The sequence below is a fragment of the Ochotona princeps genome, chromosome 5 (assembly GCF_030435755.1).
Source record: "Ochotona princeps isolate mOchPri1 chromosome 5, mOchPri1.hap1, whole genome shotgun sequence".
Lineage (NCBI taxonomy): Eukaryota > Metazoa > Chordata > Mammalia > Lagomorpha > Ochotonidae > Ochotona > Ochotona princeps.
Window position 1 is genome coordinate 1,954,494 of NC_080836.1, and position 12,735 is coordinate 1,967,228.

Consider the following 12,735-nt stretch of genomic DNA (forward strand, 5'->3'; position numbering starts at 1 on the left):
GTGTTTCATTTACCACATTTAGTGGCCCTAGTGTGATCAGTAACTTGTAGAGATTGCTGTACTGTCTCTGCTTCAGCATCAGTGAAGGTGACTACATTCATAAAGTGCCTGCCATAAGTGGGATTATTCCCCACTTTAGGGATTGTCCTTAGCACATATTGTTGGTATCACCCTGTAAGTGGCCTTAGCTTTGGCTTTTATCTGCATTTGCCTTCCCTTTTGTTAAACATGTGATACTTTCTGGGAACGCCTTGTGCATGCTGGTGCAAGCATTATTAAAAGTTCAAGTATAGGTCCAAAAGTTGAGTAGAGATTCCCAAAACACAGGAATTTAATCTTCCTTCCCTGAATCTGCATTCATAAACACTTCAAAAAGCATCTGTTCCATGCACCACCCTGAGTTAGCTGCCACACCAACAGAAATGAGTACAAGCCGATTCATGCTTTTCTGGAGACAAATAGAACTAACTACATGCGAAAGACAGGGTTAAGAAAAAGAGTCAGGAGAATTTAACCTGGAAATCAATTGAATTAACATGGGAAACAGAGGAATTAGAAAAAAAAAAAAGAGTTGTTACTGGGTCTATGTTTAAACACAAACGTATCACATCAATGGCAGAAAGGGGAATAGATGGATTTTCAGAAGAAAGAACACAGAGCCAAAGGTAGGAGTTATCAAAATGGGCAACAGATTATTGAACGAGTGAGTGATTTAGGATAAAATTAAATGGAGTGCCTGAGACAGAAGGGGAATAATACGAACAGATAATGTGGGCCCGGCGGTTTGGCCTAGCAGCTAAAGTCCTCTCCTTGAAAGCCCCGGGATCCCATATGGGCGCCGGTTCTAATCCCGGCAGCTCCACTAACCATCCAGCTCCCTGCTTGTGCCCTGGGAAACCACTTGAGGATGGCCCAATGCATTGGGACACTGCACCCGCGTGGGAGACCCAGAGGAGGTTTCTGGCTCCTGGCTTCGGATCGGCGCGCACTGGCCCGTTGCGGCTCACTTGGTGAGTGAATCATCGGACGGAAGATCTTCCTCTCTGTCTCTCCTCCTCTGTGTATATCTGGCTGTATTAAAATGAATAAATCTTTAAAAAAAAAAGAATTTGCATTTTCTAACACATTAGTCACTCAATACCATGTTAATTAACTTCATTATGTTGTAAATTTTCATGTTTCTTCCTGTTGTTTAAGTTGTGTGGTGGCTTTTCACTGGAGGGAATGATATTCTGGTAGCTCTACTTTAGACCAAGGATGGTCTCCCAATGAAACTATTGATTTATCTGGACAATAAGATGCTGGACTTTCTGCATTGTCCATGCCCACAATGAAGGAATCATGACTGGTTATGAATTGTACTAAAGTAACAATATGGAGGAATTCAATATTGGGGGGAGAGAATAGGGAGGGAGTGGGAGAATCCCAGAGCCTATGAAACTGTGTCATAAAATAAAATAACAATAATAAAAAAAACAAATAAATGTCTCCAGCAAAACGGATCATGAATAGGATCTACATTTGCAACATGTCACTTGGTTTCAGGAGTCATAACTCAAAACAGTATCTAAATTCCTCCCAGAGATTATTTTTTATTTGCAAAAGCATGTGGAATAGAGTTTAAATTGTCCTATTCAAAACTAATGAATATTTCATGTCCAAGTTGTAAAAGATTTAGATTTTGAGAACATTAAAATTAATATAAGACATTAACGCACAATAACATGAAACTGCAGTTTCATATTGAAGCTATCTATAATCTTGAGGAAGATATGTTCTGGATTAGAATCAATGAGTTTAATTTTGTATATTCAAATAATTCATCTGGCAATTATTTCAGTGAATGGATCACTATTCCCAAAATGTACCCTAGGGAAAAAATGATGAGTCCTGAGCTAAGAAGAGGCTGGTCTCCAGAGTTAACATAGACCTACAGAGGAGAACTCTACACTCTCAGACTTCAAGTTGTGCCCTATACTGCTTAAGGGACATTCTTTCTATATAGCAGACCCAGAAATACAGCTAACGGCTCAATAATGATACCGCTTTAAAAGCAAAGTTGCTTGTTGTTTCATGTTTCATTTGGATCTATGGATTTTTCAGAAGATTTAAAGGTTCAATTGACTAGTCCAGGTTAGTGGTTGCTTGAGTATGTCACGACTGCCCAAACACCCTCAGCAGAGCAGAAGAGTCAGATGGAGAATCAACACTTTCAGCAGCAATTTTAAGTGCTACTGAAGCATTGAGCACTAGAGATGCTCATCACGAGTATATAGATAATGTCAAAGACCTAAACTCAAGTGTCTGCACGCTATCAAGCAACTGTGTGTGTGTGTATGTGTGTGTGTGTGTGTGTGTGTGTGAACTAGACTTTCTCCTCTGACTAGTAATAACCCTATTCTCTGGGATAGGTTGTGATGAGATCCATGTGAGAATCAGAGTCAGCTCCTCACTGTAAGAGACATGCAATCATTCAGAGCAGTTTCCAACACTGAAACACATCTGAACAGCATTCAGCAGCACTTTGCTTCTTGTGGTTTGATTGTTTCGTTCCTGGATCGCCATAAGCTCCCCTGAGGTTCACGTCTCTCCGTGCACGTGGTGAAAGCCAGCCAATTTCCATGCATTAGCTTTCTGTACTTCAGTCTGCTGAGCCAAGCCAGTAGTGATGGTTTAAGGTTCTTTTCACCCCTGGAGATGATATTGAAATTTTATGGCTGCAGATTGAGTCCTGTTGTATGTCTCTGCACCACTTCATTTTTTTAATAGGATGCAAGTGTGATAAGCACCAGTTTCACATACAGACTGAGGTCCCAGAACCTTAACCCCTTCTTTCATCCAGGAATCCAAAACCAATCAATCCAGTAGCATCCAGGATCATCAGGTACAGCCATTACCCATGATACCTGTACCTCGGTTAGTGCTGTCAGCTCTTAAAATCCTGGCTGCTCCATTTCTGACTCAGCATCTAGCTAAGGCACCTTGGAAGGCAGAGTAAAATTCTCCAAATATTTGGGCCCCATTACCCACATGGGGGATGAACCTCCTGGCTTCAGCCTGTCCCTTTGGGTCATCCTCACTCTTTGTCACTCAGCCTTTCAAACAAAGAAAAAATAAAGTCTTATAAAGAATCTGAATTTTGTTGTCTCTTAAGAAATAGATATGAACACCTGTCTCACTCAATTTCTGTTTGGATAAACTGGAAGACCCTGCAGAGTATTTCCACCACAGCACAGGGTACACAGCAAAACCTCAGTACATGAAATGCATCCAAATCTTGGTGCCAGCAAAGTTCTCTGTTGGTATAGTGATGCTTATTCATTGTTGGCTTTCATTTGCTTGTTTTATATTGGCAGAAACTTGTATGTATGTATCCTGTTCATAATATTTTGGACTATATTTACAATATGCTGTTGTAAAATATAGCTGATTAGCATCATCTCATTTGTGGAGAACTTAACAACCACTCTCACTTCATTTTTCGAGTATACCAGAATTCATCTGTGACAGTCACCATGTTGCACAACAGACACCCTGGATGCATTCTCCTGTTGAACTGCCATGACACAGCCTTTCCTCTGATGATCATCTCCCCACCATCTTCTATTCCAGTTCCTCACTCCTGGTGACAACTATACCACTCTTACATAGGAACCTGCACTCTCCTAGGAGACACAGAAGGATCTCCTGGTTTCAGAATGACTCGGATCTGGCCTTTGATGTCACTTGGGAAGTGAACCAGGGGATGGGAGCTCTTTCTTTCTGTAAAGTATGTCTTTCTAATAAAAATAAATAAATAAATGTTTTCTTAAATGACAGTTATGGTCAGAGATAGAAGCCAAGAGGGAACTAAACAGAAATCTTCTTGTTGAGCAGAGCAAGATGCTGGAGTGAGGTAAAGTCAAAGTGAGCCTGATACAGCTGTTTAGTCAGACACTTGCCAGAGGTTCAATACCACATACAGAAAAGTCTGCAATAACTTGCAAGAATCATCCTGGCCTTATATTATTAGGAATGTCTATAACACCCTACAGGAGCCATCCAGACCTTGTCTCAACCAGCCGTGGTAAGTACCTTGTGCCAAACGTCATGTCACATGCCTGAGCAGAGCAAGAAGCTTCTATTTTACTGTATTTCTCCCATTTCCCATGCCTACAAAGAAAGAAACTCCAATGTCCTTGGGTAGTCTGGACAATCATTTTTCTCACATCATCACCCCACCATATGTATGTGGTCTTGAACCATCTCTTGTCAGGAGCAATCCTTCAGACTCCCTCTGCTGAACAATAAATCTTGCCTGGGTTAAAAGCCTCTCTCTCTCTCTCTCTCTCTCTCTCTCTCTCTCTCTGCACCTCTGAAACTAATACTTCTGTGTACTGTTTTACTTCCCAAATGGTCACAATAACTAGATCAGTGTTAAGCCAAAGACTGGAGCTAGATTCTTCACCTGGGCCTTCCACATGAATAGGAATAACCCAAGCAAGCATTTTTGTCATCTTCTGTTGCTTTCCAAGATACATTAATATGGAGTTAGACCAAAAACAGTACATCTAGGACTCAAACCACCATGTCGGCAAAGTATTTTTTCAGGATTGCAAGCTAAATGATGCTTAGCTTCACAATATCAGCATTTCTGCATAAGGTGAATGTATGTCAAAGTGCTCCTGTCAGTACTGAAGCTGTGCCTTTCCTTCATTACACAGCAGGTATTTTAAAGGATCAGGCTGGTCGAATTGGCTTTTCCTGCAAAGATTAATATGTTCTTAATTTCCTCTTGGCCACCATCTCAGCGCAGATTCTGATGCACTGATCTGAGAAGATCTGGAGCAAATTTTGCAAACATGTAAAAACCATAAACCTAACACCAAAAGTCATTCCCCAGATTGGCAGACTCACAAAGTGGCTAACTTTGAGATGTCTACATAGTGCAGCAGAGAGTCGGTCCTCGGTGAAGAACAGTGTCCTGGAAAATTGTATTCTTATAGAGCTATTCACAGTGCTCAATAAAGTAATAGTATTATTGCATATCTAAGCCAGGTGTTTGATAAAATCTCTTATATAGCATAAGCATCTTTTCATTTTCATATCTTTAACTGGACATGTTTGAAGTCTTGAAGGTTTTTGTTTCCTCAAATTACTGCTTCATCACTATAAATCCTGTTCCATTAAAACTTAAATGTGCCCAGAGATTGGTCTTTTGTCTTTCATTAGACAGTTATAAAGAATGAACATTTTAACCCAGATTTGTTTCCCATGGGCTTATACATTGCTACTATGTATGAACATAATGACAGAAAGAGAAAGAAAGTGGCTTTGGCTAGTGTATGCCTCCCAGGAAAAAAGGATTTCAGCAGGTGCAGCTGATAGAGCAGGTAATGGTTGTAGTCTCATTGGCATTAAACTTACTCTACATCCTGATTTTTAATCTGCAATTAGAAAATTAAGGTACTGAAAATAGATTAAGGAAAACATGTCAGCCAAAGCTGTAGATCCCATATCTTTGATGCCCATGTCACATGCTCCTAGATGCACAACAGCCTGATCCCATGCTTTAAGCCATGCTGTGAGAGATAAGCAGCATAGCTCAGCTGATTTATCTCCCATGAGCTGCAAGAGATAGGTATATCCAAAGAACTTGAGACATATCTTGAGATAAAATTTTAATTAACAGCAACAAAACAATCTCTTGCTAAAGTATTGTATTGCTATTCAAAATGTTACTATAATTTCTTGTTCTGCAGGGGAGGAAAATCACTCAGAATGTACAATTCATTTTAATTCATAATGCCCTTAGCAGTGTTACCAGTCCTGAAACTTAGTAAGTATGTACTAAATAAGACAGGGACTTTTTAAACTCATCAAATCCAGAAGGAGGATGGGTTTACCATAACAATTTTAGTTTCATTGAACAGCCCCCTAAAAGTCAAATAGTAGAGACCAGTGTTCTGGCAGTGGGTAAAGGCACTGGCTGCAATTTCCAGGCATTAGTTCATGATCCAGTCGCTCTGCTTCCCACCCAGCTCCCTGCAAATAGCCTAGGAAATGAACAGAAGATGGTCCAGTGATTTGGACAAAATGTGGGAGACCCAGCCCAATGAAAATAGTAGCCCAAGGGATACAACTTCTGAAAGTGGTAGAAGTGTCTCCCTGCTTGCTCGTGGCAATGGTTTCACAGGCGCATATGTGTCCAACCTCATTAAAAACTATGCATTGAATGTAAAAAACTCATTGATTATCAATTAGACCTCAATGAAACTGTTGGGAAAATATGTTGATTGGCATGGTCAGGAAATTGCTTTCAAGATCACTGGCTCCCTGAGCCCATTATGACTCATTTCAATTGTTTTCTGTGATTGGAAATTTTCATCACTGTTTAGGATACAGATGTGCAATCTCTGAGAGTAAGTTATTGAGTTATGCAATATCTTAAGAAATCCTTATTCAGAAGTGTCCTCTATTCCATCATTGAAGAGTAATCTGTGTAGGATAATCCAAACATTTAAGTTCAGGATTCTAAATATCCTTGTGACTTAAGCTCAAGAAGTTTCCAGAATGTAAATGAAACTGCAATGAGCATTAGGTGTAATTATTATGTTCACTGTTTTAATACTTAAAATATTTGGGGTACATTACACCATCTAGAAATCACAATATATCATGAGCTCCATTTTCTTCAATACTTCTCACACAGGGAACTTCGATATATTTTTCACACCCACTGATGAAGCCAAACACCATGCTGTTGACTGCAATTAAAAGTGATATTCGGAGACAAGCCAGTGGTTAGTGGTTTCCCAAAATGCCTGCAGGCTCTTACAGTACTGCAGCTTAACTCGTGGTTCCAATCAAGACTTCAAGTTTCCGCGAGCACACATTGTAGGAAGCAAGAGATGGTATCTCAAATACTTGAGTGCCAGCCACCCATAATGGGGACATGGATTGATTTTCTAACTAGCTCTTGTTGACATTTGAGGAATGAACCAGTGAATGAAAGATCATTCTTGTGTGTGTGTGTGTGTGCAGTTTCTATGATACACAACTAAATAAAGCTTAAAACAACAATATTTAAGAACTATTTACAGAATGCCACCATGTGTCATGCAAATGCCCCACTGCTGGAATTGCAACACAAAGCAACATTAAATCTATTGTGTGGAGGGGAAAAAGATGGCTGACCGCAGAGAGCTGGTGTAGGGTGGAGTAGGGAAAGAGGGGAACTGATCCAGCAGAGAAACAGGCCAGGAAACACAAAATTGTAGGGAGAAGAGTGGGAAGGTCACTGGAGTTCACTAAAGCAAGAAGATCTAAACAGCGTGAAGGAACAGCCGCAAAAAGTGGGAAAGAAAATACAGCACGCTGTGAGAAACTTGGTGAGTCACAATCCCAGGCAGGGGGAAGGCGGCAGAGTCTCAACCGTCCCAGGGAAAACAGAGGCAACTGGAAGGATAGGCGCCCACATCGACAGGGGCACCAGTCCACTGGAGGGCAGGAGCCCCGAGAGGAGGCTATTGGACTGATCATAGAGGGCATCATCCCCTGCAGAAGTGGAGGACAAGCAGGGGAGATTTCCCAGAAGCATGCCTCCCAACTGCTCAACAGCTTTGAGAGAGTGCAGAGGGAACAGGAGCAGCACTGTGGGACTGGGGCTCAGAAATCCCCATATCAGCTCCAAACAGTAGACTGGCTGCCAGAGAATCCAGTGGATCCTATTGCTGGGCTCAGCCTGAGCTCCAGAGGCTGGGCAACACTCGGCAGAACCTTACGACCTGGGCAGAAGAGCAAACTAGTAGGGGCACGGCTGTGTGCCCCTCACAGCTCTGTGCCTCTCAGGGCTCTGCTTCCACTGTTGAAAAAGTGCAACTGAGAAAGTAGCTTCTCTCAGGCAGAATCTCCTGTTGGGCTCAGCTGAAGAGGCCAAACCAGAGCTGGCTCAGCTGGAGAGGCCTGACAGGTTCTCCCAGCAGGAGCCTGCTCAGAAAAGCCTGCCTGCCTGGTGGTGGGAGGCGGTGTTGCACCTCTCAGCGGAGCAGCACTTCTGAGTGGGAATTCTGGAGAGCAGAGTTTGGCGCTGAGGCTTGCAGAAATTTCCAACTCAGCCCAGGGTTGGGGATTTCAAGCTTCAAGCAGCAGAGGCCCTTGCAGTGCTAACCTCAAGCCCTGAAGGAGTGTATCGGTTCGGCACTGAGGCGGACGTCCTCAGTGGGGCAATGCCTTTGAGAGGGAGCCTCAGAGGAAGGGGCCTGGCACTAGGGCTGGCCCACAAAGCCTCCTGACCCAGCTCAGGGCTGTAGATTACAAACTCTGAGCGGCAAGCAGCTGGTGACTCAGGCAGCACCCTCTGCTCTGCTCTGCTGGAGCCTCGAAGGTGCAACGCCTCTGAGAGAGAGCAGCAGGGGAAGGGGCCTGGCACTAGGGCTGGCCCACAAAGCCTCCTGACCCAGCTTAGGGCAGTAGATTACAAACTCTGAGCAGCAAGCAGCTGGTGACTCAGGCAGCACACCCTGCTCTACTCAGCTGGAGCCTCAGAGGTGGTGGCACACGTAGGACAACTCCTAACTAACTAGCTGCAACAGAGCCAGGTGGCAGAAATATAAACCCAGGAACAAACGAAGCAACCCAACAACAACCCCACCATCACCTGCTGTCCCCAATAGAGTAAGAAATATAACGCTTATGCCAGCACCCCATACAGCAGCAGCTAGATCACACCTCCTACAGATTACAGCACTGAGGGCAACGGCTGTGGACAAACAAATCAGACGCTAAAATCCCAGAAAAACAAGAAGCAAAAACACAATGAGGAGAAGTATCAGAAAAAGCAATGACCCAGAAGAAAGATCAAGCACTCCCTCCCAACACAACCAAAAAGTAATCTCAATATCTGAGATGCAAGATGAAGACATAGAGGAAATACCAGATAAGGGCTTTTAGAAACTAGTGATGAAATTCATCAGAGACAGTGAGAAGTGCTGGGAAGAGTCCAAGGTATTTGAAAACCATGTCGCTGCAGAAATAAGTCAAGTCAAAAAGGGAATCCTTGATATAGAGCACAAAATTGAAAGCCTAACCAACAGAATGAACACCTCAGAGGACAGAATATCAGAATTGGAAGACAATCAGAATGAAAGGCAGCAGCACATCAAACAATTGGAGGCAAATCTAGAGAAAGCCAATAGGTCCATACAGGAAATGAAAAACAACCTCAAAAAATCAAATATTAGAATAATAGGCCTTCCCGAAGGAGTGGAAAAGAAGACAGGCTTGCAACGGGTGCTCAATGAGATAATACAGGAGAACTTCCAGAACACTGGAAATATAAATCCAGCACAAATCCAGGAAGGACAAAGAACCCCCAGCAGGCTCGATCCAAACAGATCGTCACCCAGACATGTGGTCCTCAAGCTACCTTCAAGTGAATACAAGGAAACTATTCTAAGACAAGTAAGAAAAAAGGATAAGATTACTTTCAGGTTGAGTTTTTTACTTGATTGGGATGATACTCTGCTGGTTCTGCCTTTGGACCAGAGATGGTCTCACCAGGAAGCAATTGAACTTGCCAGGACAATTAGATGCTGGACTTTATGATTGGTCAAAACCTCCAATGAAAGAATCTCAACTGAGTTTGAACTATGGAAATACAGCGGGGTGGAGCAATACACCATGGGGGGGGGTTGGGGGAGAGGCGAGGGGAATTCCAGTTCATAAAAAAAAAAATGTGTGTCACAAAATGCAATCAAATTAATTAATCAAAAAAAAAAAAAAAAAGAAATAACCGAGTAAAATGCACACATAGATACCAATAAAAAAAAGAAAGAAAGATTAATTTCAGAGGAAGGCAAATCAGAATCACAGCCGACCTATCAGAAGAAACGCTCCAAGCAAGGAGAGAATGGGGTAAAACCTATCAAGTCCTGAAACAAAACAACTGCCAACCAAGAATTATGTTCCCAGCAAAGCTCTCATTTGTATTTGAGAATGAAATCAAATACTTCAACAGTAAAGAGAAACTCAAAGAATACATCAACACGAAACCAGCTCTGGAAAATCTTCTCAGGAAGGTGCTAAACCCAGAAAGAAAAAACGAAAACCAAAATCAAAGATGGCAAATGGGAAGACCTCCCCACTGAAACCCATACAAGGAAAGTCAACCAATCAGAAACTCTAATAGTCGCAAATACACACTTGCACATTTACACACACTCATGGAAGCCCAAATCAATTTCTCTCAATATTGTCTCTAAACACAAATGGACTAAACTCACCAATCAAAAGGCATAGATTAACGGAGTGGATCATCAAACAGCACGCAACTATCTCTTGCCTGCAAGAGACACATCTAACCAGAAAAGCCTCTAAAAATTTAAAGTGAAGGGATGGAAAAAGACATTTCATGCCAATGGACGAGAAAAAAAGGCTGGCGTAGCCGTCCTAAACTCAAAAGACCTAAACTTCAAGCTGACAGACATCAAAAAAGACAGAGAAGGACATTATATATTGGTGAAGGGATTGATCCACCAGGAAGTAATTACAATCGTGAACATATATGCACCTAATTCCAATGCACCTAGCTACGTGAAGCAATTACTTACAGACTTAAGGGGAGACATAGATATACACACAATAATAGTGGGCGATCTTAACACTCCGCTAACAACTATAGACAGATCAACAAAACAAAAACTCAACAAAGAAACAACAGAGCTAATACAAACATTAGAACAACTAGACTTAGTAGATATCTATAGAACTTTTTATCCTAAGACCACAGATTATACATTTTTTTCAGCAGTGCATGGCACCTTCTCCAGGATCGACTACATGACAGGACACAAAGCAAACCTAAATAACTTCAAAAAGATAGGAATCATACCGTGTACCCTCTCAGACCACCACGGAATGAAACTGGAAATCAGCAATTCAAAATGCCCCAGGAAATACAGAAACTCTTGGAGGTTGAACAATATGCTATTAAACGAACAATGGGTCAGGGAAGAAATTAAAGATGAGATCAAAAAATTTATGGAAACCAATGAAACTCTGAAACAACATTCCAAAACTTGTGGGACACTGCCAAAGCAGTGCTATGGGTTAAATTCATCGCAATTGGAGCTCATGTCAAGGCCCAAGAGAGGTGCCAAATACAGGAACTAACCACACACACCTCCAGGAACTGGAAAGCAGCAGCAGATGAGCCCCACACAAATTGGAAACAAGAAATCATCAAAACAAGGGAGGAAATCAACCGGATAGAAATAAAAAAACCCATACATAAAATCAATGAATCAAAAGGCTGGTTTTTTTAAAAGATAAACAAAATAGACACCCCGCTGGCCCGACTGAGAAAAGAAAAAAACAAGAGAAAGCAAGAATTAACAGCATCAAAGATGAAAAAGGCAACATAACAACAGACATTGCAACCATTAAGGACATAATTAGAAATTACTACAAAGCACTGTACTCCAACAAATCAGAAGACCACCAAGAAATGGAAAAGTTCTTAGACTCACACAACCTGCCAAAACTTAGCCCAGAGGCAACAAACGACCTGAACAAACCCATAACTGAAGCAGAGATTGAATCAGTGATTTAAGACCTCCCAACAAAGAAAAGCCCATGCCCAGATGGCTTCACTACAGAATTCTACAAAACATTCCGAACAGAACTAACCCCAGTCATCTACAAACTGTTCAAAACAATAGAAGAAGAAGCAACCCTTCCAAACTCATTCTATGAAGCCAACATTACCTTAATCCCAAAACCGGACAGAGATCATACAGAGAAAGAAAACTGCAGACCTATCCCTCTGATGAACATTGATGCTAAGATACTCAACAAAATCCTAGCCAATAGAATTCAAAAAATCGTCACACAGATCATTTATCCGGATCAAGTAGGATTCATCCCTGGAATGCAGGGATGGTTCAACATTCGAAAATCTATAAATGTGATACACCACATCCAAAAACTGAAAAACAAGAATCACATGATAGTATCAATAGATGCAGAAAAATCTTTTGACAAAATCCAACACCACTTCCTACTAAAAACCCTAACCAAGGTAGGCATAGATGGAAAAATCCACAACATAATCAAAGCCATATATGAAAAACCCAACGCCAGCATCATACTGAATGGAGAAAAACTGGAACCCTTCCCACTGAGATCTGGAACAAGACAGGGATGTCCACTTTCTCCACTGCTATTCAACATAGTCCTAGAGGTACTTGGTGAGGCCATAAGACAAGAAAAAGAAATCAAAGGAATCCAAATGGGAAATGAAGAAGTCAAGCTTTCACTATACGCAGATGACATGATTCTTTATATAGAAGAGCCAAGAGACTCAACACAGAGACTACTAGAACTTATACGAGAGTTTGGTAGAGTGGCAGGGTACAAACTTAATGAACAAAAATCAACAGCCATAGTGTATGCGAACAGCCCCAAGTTGGAAAAAGAACTAACCAGCAAAATACCATTCAAAATAACAGAGAAAAGTATGAAGTATCTGGGAATTAACCTAACCAAAAATATGGGAGACCTATTTGAGGAAAACTACAAACCACTTAAAAAAGAAATTGAACAAGACCTCGAAAGATGGAGTAACATCCCATGCTCCTGGATCGGTAAAATCAATATTAAAATGTCTATATTGCCAAAGGCAATATAGACATTCAACGCAATTCCAATCAAATTGCCAAAACATTCTTCATGGAACTGGAAACAATGATCCAAAGG